Genomic DNA, 12,732 nt, shown 5'->3' with positions numbered 1-12,732 from the left:
CTGACATCTGTATCAGTGATGTTACAGTACCTCCAGAGCTCACAGTCTTTCAGAGCTGGATTAAGGGTTTTGGGGGCACATGGCACTTAACCTAGGGAGGCCCCTAGGTGCCAGAATCACACAAAGTCACTCAGAGTCATACAGGCATGCTCAGGGTCATGCAAACACATGGACATAGACATGCACAAAGTCACACAGTCATGCAGTGGGTGACACATATACAGGAGGGTCTTGCACACATCATACTTACTGTACATACTCTCCTGGAACATCTATTAGACTCTTGTGTATTCAGAAACTCTCCTGGTCTAAGAGAAGACTAAGCATGTCTGTGGCACTATAGGAGTTTATACTATAAAAAAGCATAGCCCTCAAAATTAAGTATAGCTGCTGGCCATAGGGGATATGTACTGTATAACTGACTGTGTCTATAATGCAACTAGGAGAGCATTTTATGGTTTTGTCTGATCTTGTCTCTGTGTTGTGTCTATTATGGTTGTTAATTTTCTAAATCATTTATTTCCTGCTAAATACAGTAGTGCTAATGTGTTGAGTTTTGGGTTTAAATACAGTAGTGCTAATGTGTAGAGTTTTGGGTTTAAATACAGTAGTGCTAATGTGTAGAGTTTCAAGAAGTGCACTGCATCCAGAAGTTGTCATTACACTAGGCCAGTTCTGTATTTAAGGTAAATGCTATTTTGATAGTGAGTTGGGCACCTTTTTAGAGATTACAATTAAATAGCAATCTCGGTGGGAAGACTGCTTTCTTTCATAGGTCATGAGACCATAGACCATCCTCCCTACAGCACTATCCTGGCACAGAGTGATTTCCATCTCTTTGGACCACTGAAGATGCACCTGGTTGAAGGCGATTCGCAACTGATGGTAAACTTCAGCAAGCTGTCATGTCCTGGATGCAGGTGCATGAACTGATTTTGTCTATGCTGGGATAGATGCCTTGGTGTACAGCTGGAACAAAGGCTTAGACAAGTATGAGGACTATATGGAAAAATAATCTGTACTAAGGCCATACAATTAATTATACTTATATGTACAAGTTGAAAAAATTTACTCAATGAAAGTTCTTGTTACCTTATTTATTAAACTGCTTTGAATATTTACACTATCTTGTGTATCTTTGTTTTGAACATATTATTGTATTATTACATTTTTGGGAAATTTTATATTTCTACACCTGGACCTCCTTTAGGAATCTGCTTTGGAAATGTGTTATTTTAGTGCTGGTATAACCAATTTCTGGTCAGAATATACAGATATTGTGTTTGAGATGCATTGAGATTCCCCCTGACACACAACATGCCAGATGAACATCTCACTGCACCTGCAGGAAGGGTCTCAGCTGGTGACAAGAGTGTTTAAAAAGCATCTTAAATTTATTTTACAATACCAAAATTCCTAAAGCCTTTGATGACTGCCAGAACTTGTCCAATTCACTTCAACCAGGAGTCAGAATCTGAAGACCTGAGAATAGAGATGGGGCAAGAAATCCTTACTGTGATTACATTACCTATGTGCCATCTAATATGTAGGATTAATGTAGTGGTTCAAATTTTTAAACATGTAAATGAACTGACAATATTAGAACCCTCAGATCATTTACATGTTTAAAAATGTGATCGGTGAGATTAACTTGAAATATTAGAACGTGTTTAGGTCATGTAATCAAAGTAAATCCCCCATTGCGCTGGAGGTCTGTTTCTTTTATTTCTTTGAGAGCCTTATTGGGAAGCTTTTCTCAATAGGCTTTGATAAAAAAAAAATTACAGTTTTCACCATGATAATTATCATTTAATTAGATAGCCCCTTGGTATTTATGAATGAGATTACAAGTGTCTTACTTACTGTATACGTCACTTACTCTACAAGTATATTAGGATTTCCAGAAGTTTTATAGTGGTGGACAAAATTGTGGCACTTGAAATGGAACAATAGTAAATAATTATTATAGGTAACAGACTGACAACAGGCAAAGTCATAATCAACAGTAAAAGTAACAAATTCAACTTGGTCTAAGTCTGGTGCACTTGAGGCTCTGGAAACTGGTTCACATCTGACTGATATTCAAATACCTGGGGAAGGAGCTGCACAGGCTCAAAACATCTTTTTTATGACAATCTGTTTAAACCAACATACTTGCTATATGTTCTATTGTAGATAAAGCACCTAGTTGGTGGTGCTCCCAGAATTTGGTATAAGTAATCTGTTACTCAAATTGCATAGACGCAAAAGAAAAAAATTATTTGTGAGGCACTTTATTATATTTGTATTTGTATATATTTAATACATAACTCTTATTGTTGTTGTCTTTGATATACAGTATATACTACATAAGAAAGTATTAAGTGATAATGGTGTCTTTGTTTTTTTCCTTAAAATGAAATTAAATGTTTACTTGCCCTTTATGAGTAAATTTGATCTTCAATCCTAACTCATAGCATAATTGAAAGAGTTAATTTGACCCTCCTGTCTCTTAGCATAAATTAGGAGGGATAAAAAAGATATACCCTCCTGTGAAATAAGTGGATACAGCTACATATCTCAAAACTGCAAGGCACAGGTATTGTAAACATAAATATGCATTTGCAGTTATATAAAAAAAAGTGCATCACATCAATCTTCAATAATTATAAAAGCTTATGCTGTTACTATATATTTAAGTCACACAATATTTTCAACAACTATTTGAGTACAGTTGGGTCAGAATAAATCTTAAAATGTTGTTATGATATTTTCCATTCACACAATAGTATTCTTTGAGTCAAAGATGAACCTTACTGTGTCATATAGTGAGAGGTAAAGTTAGCAAAAATAGATGCCCAGAGTGAAGGTTGCCTCATCCCTTCTGCTGTTTGTGGTCATGCATATAATTACAGCACCTGGTATTCCATGGTGGTCTCCCATCCAAGTATTAACCAGGCCCAATACTGCTTAGCTTCCAAGATCAAATGAGATTGGACATATTCAGTAAGGTATGGCATTAGGAAAACATTGGACAATAAATTAGAGAGTATAGGCTGTCACCTCTTAGTCAGAAAAAGGTAGTATACTGTATGTACTTCTGCTTTCCAATGTTATATGCTGGTTAACCTGTTACTAGAGCATTGCAGGGATAATTTCCAGCAAATTTGATGAGAAAGTACATGAAACAAGTACATATAATAGTAAAGTATTCAGAAGTAGGAGCTGAACTTTCACTCAGCTTTTTATTGTCATACAAATTGTATCAAACAACAAATTAGAGAGTTCTAGTTTCAGATTCCTGATGGAAGGAAGTAGTAGGTGTACTTATTTCATCCAGTAATTACTGAATCACCCTGATACTGCAACATTGCATGGTGTAAACCCAAATGTTGAGTATAAAGTAGGGGTGAGCGGGTTCGGATTTCTGAAATCCGAACCCCCCCGAGCCCCCCCGATCCGAGTCCGATCCGAGTCAGGCTCGACTTTTCCCGCCTGACTCGGATCTGAAATCGAGGCAAAACGTCATCATCCCGCCTTCCGAGTCTCGCGGGTTTTGGATCCTATATAAGGTACCCGCGTCGGCGCCAATTTCTCACTCGGCTGTGGACAGTGAAGAGGGAGGGTGGGAGTTAGGGCTGTGTAGTGAAGTGTAGTGTAGTGCTGCTGTTGTCCACTACTTCAAAGTCCATAGGGGCTGGCTGTGTTGTGCTGTGCTGCTGTTGTTAATAGGGGCTGTGTCCACTACTTCAAAGTCCATAGGGGCTGGCTGGACTGTGTTGTGCAGTCAGTTCTCCATAGGGGCTGTGTCCACTCCAAAGTCCTGTGCAGTGTCCCAGTCCTAAAGGAGTGCTGTAGTGTTGTCCAGGGGGTGCTCTGTCCATCAGGGGTGCTCCCCCCAAGTGCTAAAAAAATAATATATTTTCTGTGTTTGTGAATTGTGTGCGCAGTAGCCGCACGTGCATCAACAAAGTAGTGCCAAGCGTGCGCCTGTGTCATAAGTAAAGGGCCAGCTGGCTTGACCGTTAAAGGGTGCTGTAACCCCCAAAAGTACACTCCAGTCCAAACCAAAAAAAAATTATTTTCTGTGTTTGTGAATTGTGTGCGCAGTAGCCGCACGTGCATCAACAAAGTAGTGCCAAGCGTGCGCCTGTGTCATAAGTAAAGGGCCGGCTGGCTTGACCGTTAAGTGTGCTGTAACCCCCAAAAGTACACTCCAGTCCAAACCAAAAAAAAAATTATTTTCTGTGTTTGTGAATTGTGTGCGCAGTAGCCGCACGTGCATCAACAAAGTAGTGCCAAGCGTGCGCCTGTGTCATAAGTAAAGGGCCGGCTGGCTTGACCGTTAAGGGTGCTGTAACCCCCGAAAGTACACTCCAGTCCAAACCAAAAAAAAAATTATTTTCTGTGTTTGTGAATTGTGTGCGCAGTAGCCGCACGTGCATCAACAAAGTAGTGCCAAGCGTGCGCCTGTGTCATAAGTAAAGGGCCGGCTGGCTTGACCGTTAAGGGTGCTGTAACCCCCGAAAGTACACTCCAGTCCAAACCAAAAAAAAAATTATTTTCTGTGTTTGTGAATTGTGTGCGCAGTAGCCGCACGTGCATCAACAAAGTAGTGCCAAGCGTGCGCCTGTGTCATAAGTAAAGGGCAGGCTGGCTTGACCGTTAAAGGGTGCTGTAACCCCCAAAGTACACTCCAGTCCAAACCCAAAAAAAAATTATTTTCTGTGTTTGTGAATTGTGTGCGCAGTAGCCGCACGTGCATCAACAAAGTAGTGCCAAGCGTGCGCCTGTGTCATAAGTAAAGGGCCGGCTGGCTTGACCGTTAAAGGGTGCTGTAACCCCCGAAAGTACACACCAGTCCAAACCAAAAAAAAATTATTTTCTGTGTTTGTGAATTGTGTGCGCAGTAGCCGCACGTGCATCAACAAAGTAGTGCCAAGTGTGCGCCTGTGTCATAAGTAAAGGGCCGGCTGGCTTGACCGTTAAAGGGTGCTGTAACCCCCAAAGTACACTCCAGTCCAAACCAAAAAAAAAATTATTTTCTGTGTTTGTGAATTGTGTGCGCAGTAGCCGCACGTGCATCAACAAAGTAGTGCCAAGCGTGCGCCTGTGTCATAAGTAAAGGGCCGGCTGGCTTGACCGTTAAGGGTGCTGTAACCCCTGAAAGTACACTCCAGTCCAAACCAAAAAAAAAATTATTTTCTGTGTTTGTGAATTGTGTGCGCAGTAGCCGCACGTGCATCAACAAAGTAGTGCCAAGCGTGCGCCTGTGTCATAAGTAAAGGGCCGGCTGGCTTGACCGTTAAAGGGTGCTGTAACCTCCAAAGTACACTCCAGTACAAACCAAAAAAAAAATTAATTTCTGTGTTTGTGAATTGTGTGCGCAGTAGCCGCACATGCATCAACAAAGTAGTGCCAAGCGTGCGCCTGTGTCATAAGTAAAGGGCCGGCTGGCTTGACCGTTAAAGGGTGCTGTAACCCCCGAAAGTACACTCCAGTCCAAACCAAAAAAAAATTATTTTCTGTGTTTGTGAATTGTGTGCGCAGTAGCCGCACGTGCATCAACAAAGTAGTGCCAAGCGTGCGCCTGTGTCATAAGTAAAGGGCCGGCTGGCTTGACCGTTAAGGGTGCTGTAACCCCCGAGAGTACACTCCAGTCCAAACCAAAAAAAAAATTATTTTCTGTGTTTGTGAATTGTGTGCGCAGTAGCCGCACGTGCATCAACAAAGTAGTGCCAAGCGTGCGCCTGTGTCATAAGTAAAGGGCCGGCTGGCTTGACCGTTAAGGGTGCTGTAACCCCCGAGAGTACACTCCAGTCCAAACCAAAAAAAAATTATTTTCTGTGTTTGTGAATTGTGTGCGCAGTAGCCGCACGTGCATCAACAAAGTAGTGCCAAGCGTGCGCCTGTGTCATAAGTAAAGGGCCGGCTGGCTTGACCGTTAAGGGTGCTGTAACCCCCAAAAGTACACTCCAGTCCAAACCTAAAAAAAAATTATTTTCTGTGTTTAGCCGCACGTATATATCAAATCGATATAACATAAATGGAGGACCAAACTTTCTCCGATAAAAATAAAATAGAGAAAGATCAAGAACCACTTCCTCCTAGTGCTGAAGCTGCTGCCACTAGTCATGACATAGACGATAACATGCCATCAACGTCATCTGCCAAGGCCGATGCCCAATGTCATAGTAGAGGGCACATACAATCCCAAATGGCAAAGTTCAGGAAAATGACCTTGAAAAAGACATTTAAATCAGCTGAAGAGAAACGTAAACTTGCCAATATGCCATTTACGACACGGAGTGGCAAGGAACGGCTAAGGTCGATCCCTAGTATGTTCATGACTAGTGGTTCAGCTTCACATGACGATGGAAGCCCTCCTCCCACTAAAAAAATCAAAAGAGTTAAGCTGGCAAAAGCACAGCGAAGAACTGTGCTTTCTAAGAAGATATCACAAATCCCCAAGGAGAGTCCAAGTGTGGTGGCGGTTGTGATGCCTGACCTTCCCAGCACTGGACGGGAAGAGGTGGCTCTTTCCACCATTTGCACGCCCCCTGCAAGTGCTGAAAGGAGCACCCACAGTCCACTTGCTGATATGCAAAATGAAGATGTCACTGTTGAAGTACAACAGGATGAGGATACTGGTGTAGCTGGCGCTGAGGAGGAAGTTGGCGAGGAGGATTCTGATGGTGATGTGGTTTGTTTAAATCAGGCTCCGGGGGAGACTATTGTTGTCCGTGGGATGAAAAAGCCCATCACGGTCATGCCTGGGCAGAAGACCAAACATTCCACCTCTTTGGTCTGGCAATATTTCTATCCAAATCCGGACAACAACTGTCTTGCCATATGTACCATATGTAAAGGTGAAATAAGTAGGGGTAGGGACGTCAACCACCTAGGAACATCCTCCCTTATACGGCACCTGCAGCGCATTCATAAAAAGTTACTGTCAAGTTCAGAAACTTTGGCTAAGACCGTAAGCAGTCCAGGGACACCTAAATCCCGTTGTCCTGTTGTATCCAAGCGCCTGCAAACCACACCGTCAACTCCCTCCTCGTCAATTTCCTCCTTAGTCAGGATCGGAAGTAGTCCTGCAGGCCATGTCACTGGCATGACTGACTCTCCTATCCGGGATTCCTCTGGAGGATCCTGCATTGCTACGCCTACTGCTGCCGCTGCTGCTGTTGCTGCTGCTGGGAGTCGTTCATCATCCCAGAGAGGAAGTAGGAACACCACTACTTTTACTAAACAATTGACCCTCCAACAGTCCTTAGCGAGGAGGATGAAGTACGACAGCAGTCATCCTGAAGCAAAACATATAACTGAGGCCTTGACTGCTATGTTGGTGTTAGACGTGCGTCCGGTATCCGCCATTAGTGCAGTGGGATTTAGACAATTGATGGAGGTAGTGTGTCCCCGGTTCCAAATCCCGTCTAGATTCCACTTCACTAGGCAGGCGATACCGAGACTGTACAGAAACGTCAGAAATAGTGTCCTCAGTGTCCTGAAAAATGTCGTTGTACACAATGTCCACTTAACCACGGACATGTGGACAAGTGGAACAGGGCAGACTAAGGACTATATGACTGTGACAGCCCACTGGGTAGATGTATCACCTTACGCAGCAACAGCAGCAGCGTCACAAGTAGCAGCATCTCAGAAACGCCAGCTCGTTACAAGGCAGGCTACGCTGTGTATCACCGGTTTCAGTAAGAGGCACACCGCCGACAACCTCTTAGAGAAACTGAGGGAAATCATCGCCCAGTGGCTTACCCCACTTAGACTCTCCTGGGGATTTGTGATATCTGACAATGCCACCAATATTGTGCGGGCATTACATCTGGGCAAATTCCAGCACATCCCATGTTTTGCTCACACAATAAACTTGGTGGTGCAGAATTTTCTGAAAAGCGACAGGGGCGTGCAGGAGACGCTTTGGGTGGCCCGAAAAATTTCTGGCCACTTTCACCATTCAGCGACTGCGTGCCGAAGACTGGAGCGCCAGCAAACACTCTTGAACCTGCCCCGCCATCACCTGAAGCAAGAGGTTGTGACGCGGTGGAACTCAACCCTCTATATGCTTCAGAGGATGTAGGAGCAGCAAAAGGCCATACAAGCCTATACATCCACCTATGACATAGGCAAAGGAGGGGGTATGCACCTGACTCAAGCGCAGTGGAGAATGATTTCCGTGTTGTGCAAGGTTCTACAGCCCTTCGAACTTGCCACACGTGAAGTCAGTTCAGACACAGCCAGCTTGAGTCAGGTCATTCCCCTCATCAGGCTTTTGCAGAAGCAGCTGGAGAAAGTGAAGGAGGAGCTAAGACGGAGCGATTCCGCTTGGCATGTGGGACTTGTGGATGAAGCCCTTCATTCGCTTTGCCAGGATTCCAGGGTGGTCAATCTGTTGAAATCAGACCACTACATTTTGGCCACCGTGCTTGATCCTAGGTTTAAAGCCTATGTGGTGTCTCTCTTTCCGGCCGACACAAGCCTGCAGAGGTGCAAAGACCTGCTGGTGAACACACTGTTAGCTGAAGCGGAACGTGACACGTCAACGGCTCCTTCATTTTCTCCCGCAACTGGGGCTGCCAGGAAAAAACTTAGGTATCCTAAGCAACCCGCTGGCGGTGATGCAGGGCAGGCAGGACCAAGTTTGGACATCTGGTCCGGACTGAAGGACCTGGCAACAATTTCTGACATGTCTACTGTCACTGCATATGATACTGTCACCATTGACAGAATGGTGGAGGATTACATCGGTGACAGCATCCAAGTAGGCATGTCAGACAGTCCATACCTGTACTGGCAGGAAAAAGAGGCAATTTGGAGGCCCCTGTACAAGCTGGCTCTATTTTACCTGAGTTGCCCCCCCTCCAGTGTGTACTCCGAAAGAGTGTTTAGTGCAGCCGGGAACCTTGTCAGCGAAAGGCGTAGGAGGTTGCTTCCACAGAATGTGGAGAAGATGATGTTCATCAAAATGAATTATCAGCTCTTCCAGGGAGACCAGCCTCCAGAAGGTACAGAGGGACCTGTGGTGGTGGATTCAAGTGGGGACGAGTTAATACTTTGTGAGGATGAGGATGTACACACTGAAGAGGGTGAGGAATCGGTGGATGAGGAGGATGAGGATGACATCTTGCCTCCGTAGAGCCAGTTTGTGCAGGGACACATTAATTGCCAGCTTGTTTTGTGGGGGCCCAAACGAACCAATCATTTCAGCCACAGTTGTGTGGCAGACCCTGGCGCTGAAATGATTGATTTGTTAAAGTGTGCATGTCCTGTTTATACAACATAAGGGTGGGTGGGAGGGCCCAAGGACAATTCCATCTTGCACTTCTTTTTTTTCTTTGCATTATGTACAGTTTGGGGCCTAGTTTTTCTAACTGCCATCCTGTCTGCCACTGCAGTGTCACTCCTTGATGGGTCACGTGTTTGTGCCGCCCACTCGTGTCGCTTAGCATAGTCATCCAGCTACCTCGGTGCAACCTTTTGGACATGAAAACACTATTGTGAGGTGTGAGGTGTTCAGAATAGACTGGAAATGAGTGGAAATTAAGGTTATTGAGGTTAATAATAGCATAGGAGCAGAGAAACCAACAAATTCTGTGATTTTAGCTGTTTTTATGCTTTTTAAAAAAAAAATACAGATCCAAAACACAAACCCAGAACCCAAAACACGGAAGGGTGGTTTTGGCAAAACCAATCCAGATCCAAAACACGAAGAAAGATCCAGATCCAAAACCAAAACACAAAACACGAAAAGTGGCCGGTGCACACCCCTAGTATAAAGTACACCTGAACTAGAACAAGACACAGAGATAAATTCATCTATATTTAAACAGTTTGTAGTATTCAATCAAGGGTTAATAATTTTTCTTAATCCAGATATTTTAAGTCAAATTACATACTGTATAGGTTTGTTTTCATTTGTAATTTTTTAGAACCAGACATATTTAGTTATATTCATTGTACAAGTACAAAACATTACATGTGGAAATATTCCAAACAAACTCACAAAATGACAGCTGTATAACATTGTAGGTGGATACTCAAATTAAGTGATTGATAAATTATTTACCACCGCTGATGCTTTTGATAAGATTGCATCACTCAGCTCATGAAATAAATTGCATTCCACATGTAACTCTGAATCATGCCCATAGTATCTTGAAAGCACAATACCTATGTTCTGCTTACTTTATATGTACAGTGCAATTTTCTCAACGTGCCAAGAAAAATATTTTCTAGAGAATTTCAATATGACATATTTCGTGTGGGAAACACACTTGATGTAATGTGTTTCAGTAAAGCCGCAGCATATGAAAGTTTAATGAAATCACTCACTGATAAAAGAAAACTGATAAAAGACAATTTGACGAGTGCTACATTTGATGGTGGTTAATGATCATTACGAAACATTTGCAAAAGGATTGCTATAGACATAAACCTCCAATAATCCACAATCAACCAGATACTGTAGTGTACTGTACAAATGCAAATACCAAAGCTTATCAGATCATAGCAAGTCATGACGATATAATGATCTGCAGGCTTCATTTTCTAATGTTAATTTCCTAAGTCTACGATAATTAAAATGGTACAAAAGTGTAGTATCCTTGGGAGAAAAGGTAGGAGAAATCACTGCTATCCAAAAATAATTCTGTATTTCTCTCAGGTTTGCCAAAGGCCACCTCACTGCTTCCGAAGAATTTTGGAATCTTGTGCTGTACACAGATGAGATGAAAGTAGAATTTATTTTTGATAGATGTGAAAAAAAAGCTTATAGAAGACAAAGCACCAAAGGCCTTAAACAAATATTCAACCACACTGTTAAGAATGATGGTGGGAGCAATGCGGTTTGAGGATAAATTGAAGCCTCAAACCCAGAGAGTTCATTATTATTGAAGTAACATTTTACCAATAAATCCTGCAAGACTTTGTCAAAGTTTAACAGAATACTGAAGTAGCGCATCCATATTCTCAGACATAGAAAGTATCAAAAGGGCACATTTCAAATATGCTTCCTATATAAAATATTACACTGAGTCCACATGGGAAACCATCAGTAGCTCTGCAAGTTACTTTGATACCTAGGGGTATATTAACTAAAGTGAGAGTTTCTAGAAGTTGAGATGTTGCCCATAGCAACCAATCAGATGCTAGTTAATACCTTGTAGCAGGTGCTAGATAAATGTTAAGTAGAATTTGATTGGTTGCTATGGGCAACATCTCCACTTCTATAAACCCACACTTCAGTAAACACACCCTAGTGTGATCTTGAAAAAAATACCCCAATGGTGTAACTTCACATAAATAAACACATCACTTTTAAAGGTTTTTATAATGTAGGTCGCCAAATTGGCCTGAAATCATTATGCATGGAGCAAAAATGAATACTGATCCTGATAAGCATCTAATCACTAAGTTTTAGATATGGATCAAGACTGATGGAAAATGTGGCAATTTAACGGTATATGGAGCTATCCCTGATTCCACTAAATGAGCCACACAGAACTTCATTCCATTGTCCAATTGCCATATGGGCAGATTCTCCCAAATTTGGCAACAGCTCACCAGTATAAAAGTTTAACCTTTAATCAAGGGAATTCAGCTTCAAATCACATAATATACTGTAAAGTTCTTTCTATATTTCTGGAATCAGTTTGCATTTTTGCATCCCTAGATTATTTGCACTAGACTACAATAACTAATTACGGAACAACTGAATTGTAATCTGATGTGCTTTATAAACTTCTCATTGTCCTTTAAGCATTTTGTAAGGTGCATGTTTAACGAGTGCTAAAAGAAACCTGCAATTAGAAAATCAATGGATTCTGCAGATTACATTTTCACTCCTTCTGTTCTTCTTTTTCTATGTACACACTACACAGAGCTTAAAATTAGCTCCAATACTGAGTTCACCAATAAGTGTTTTCAGAAAATAGGGAGATGGTCAGAAAATGAAGAATACAATAAATGTAACCATTTAGATTTTCTCTCTATATCACGATGACTTTGTGGGGAATGTGTTAAACTGCCCATACTGTAACAACGAATCAGCTTCTAGCTACAGTAGCACTTACAGTATCAAGTACATTCTATAAAAAGATAAGTAGAAGCTGATTGATTGCTAATTGCAACTTCTCCACATGTCCACTTACCCACTCTTGCTCCAAACATTACCTACTCTTGCTTCATACATCTCTAACTTCCCCCTCTCTCCCTCAAGCTGGGACATCAACCAGTGACAAAATCACAATCTCCTTACTCTTCCTACCAACAAACTTTTAAAGGGTAATTAATAGTCTAATAATCTGAGCACATTATTGGATTGCTCCTCAATTTTTATTATTATTATTATTATTATTATTATTATTATTATTATTATTATTGATTTATTATCTACATAGTGTACAGTACAGTATAGTACAGTATGAAATAATGTCCAGCTTTGCTAAAGCACTCTGATTTAGACATAATAATAATATATATTTTACAGCCTCTTAAGTTTGAAGATTGTAACCTTCAGTCCAGGTATATTAGAGTTCCTGTGGGAAACTCTGTTGCACAGACTGCTACCTCTCCCCTCTTTAAAGAATGGACCTATGAATTAGACGATTATATGCACATTTATATACAAAAGTCTTCTAAAGAGTCTTCTAAAGTGGTGGGCATATGCATAGCTTTGTGGGAATTAATCAAACTCTAGTATACCCTGAAGGAAAAGATGCTTAATTAGTTTTC

General features: G+C 41.8%; 1 pseudogene; it reads right to left on the bottom strand.

Moving 5' to 3' along the window:
- Nucleotides 1-2,885: 2,885 nt before the first annotated feature.
- Nucleotides 2,886-3,000, bottom strand: LOC148521671 (5S ribosomal RNA; annotated as a pseudogene).
- Between the last annotated feature and the right edge of the window lie 9,732 nt (nt 3,001-12,732).

This window comes from Taudactylus pleione, unplaced genomic scaffold (assembly GCF_031769625.1).
Source record: "Taudactylus pleione unplaced genomic scaffold, aTauple2 ptg000156l, whole genome shotgun sequence".
NCBI lineage: Eukaryota > Metazoa > Chordata > Amphibia > Anura > Myobatrachidae > Taudactylus > Taudactylus pleione.
The sequence above is the reverse complement of the archived record's forward strand: the minus strand, read 5'-3'. Positions and strand labels throughout refer to the sequence as shown.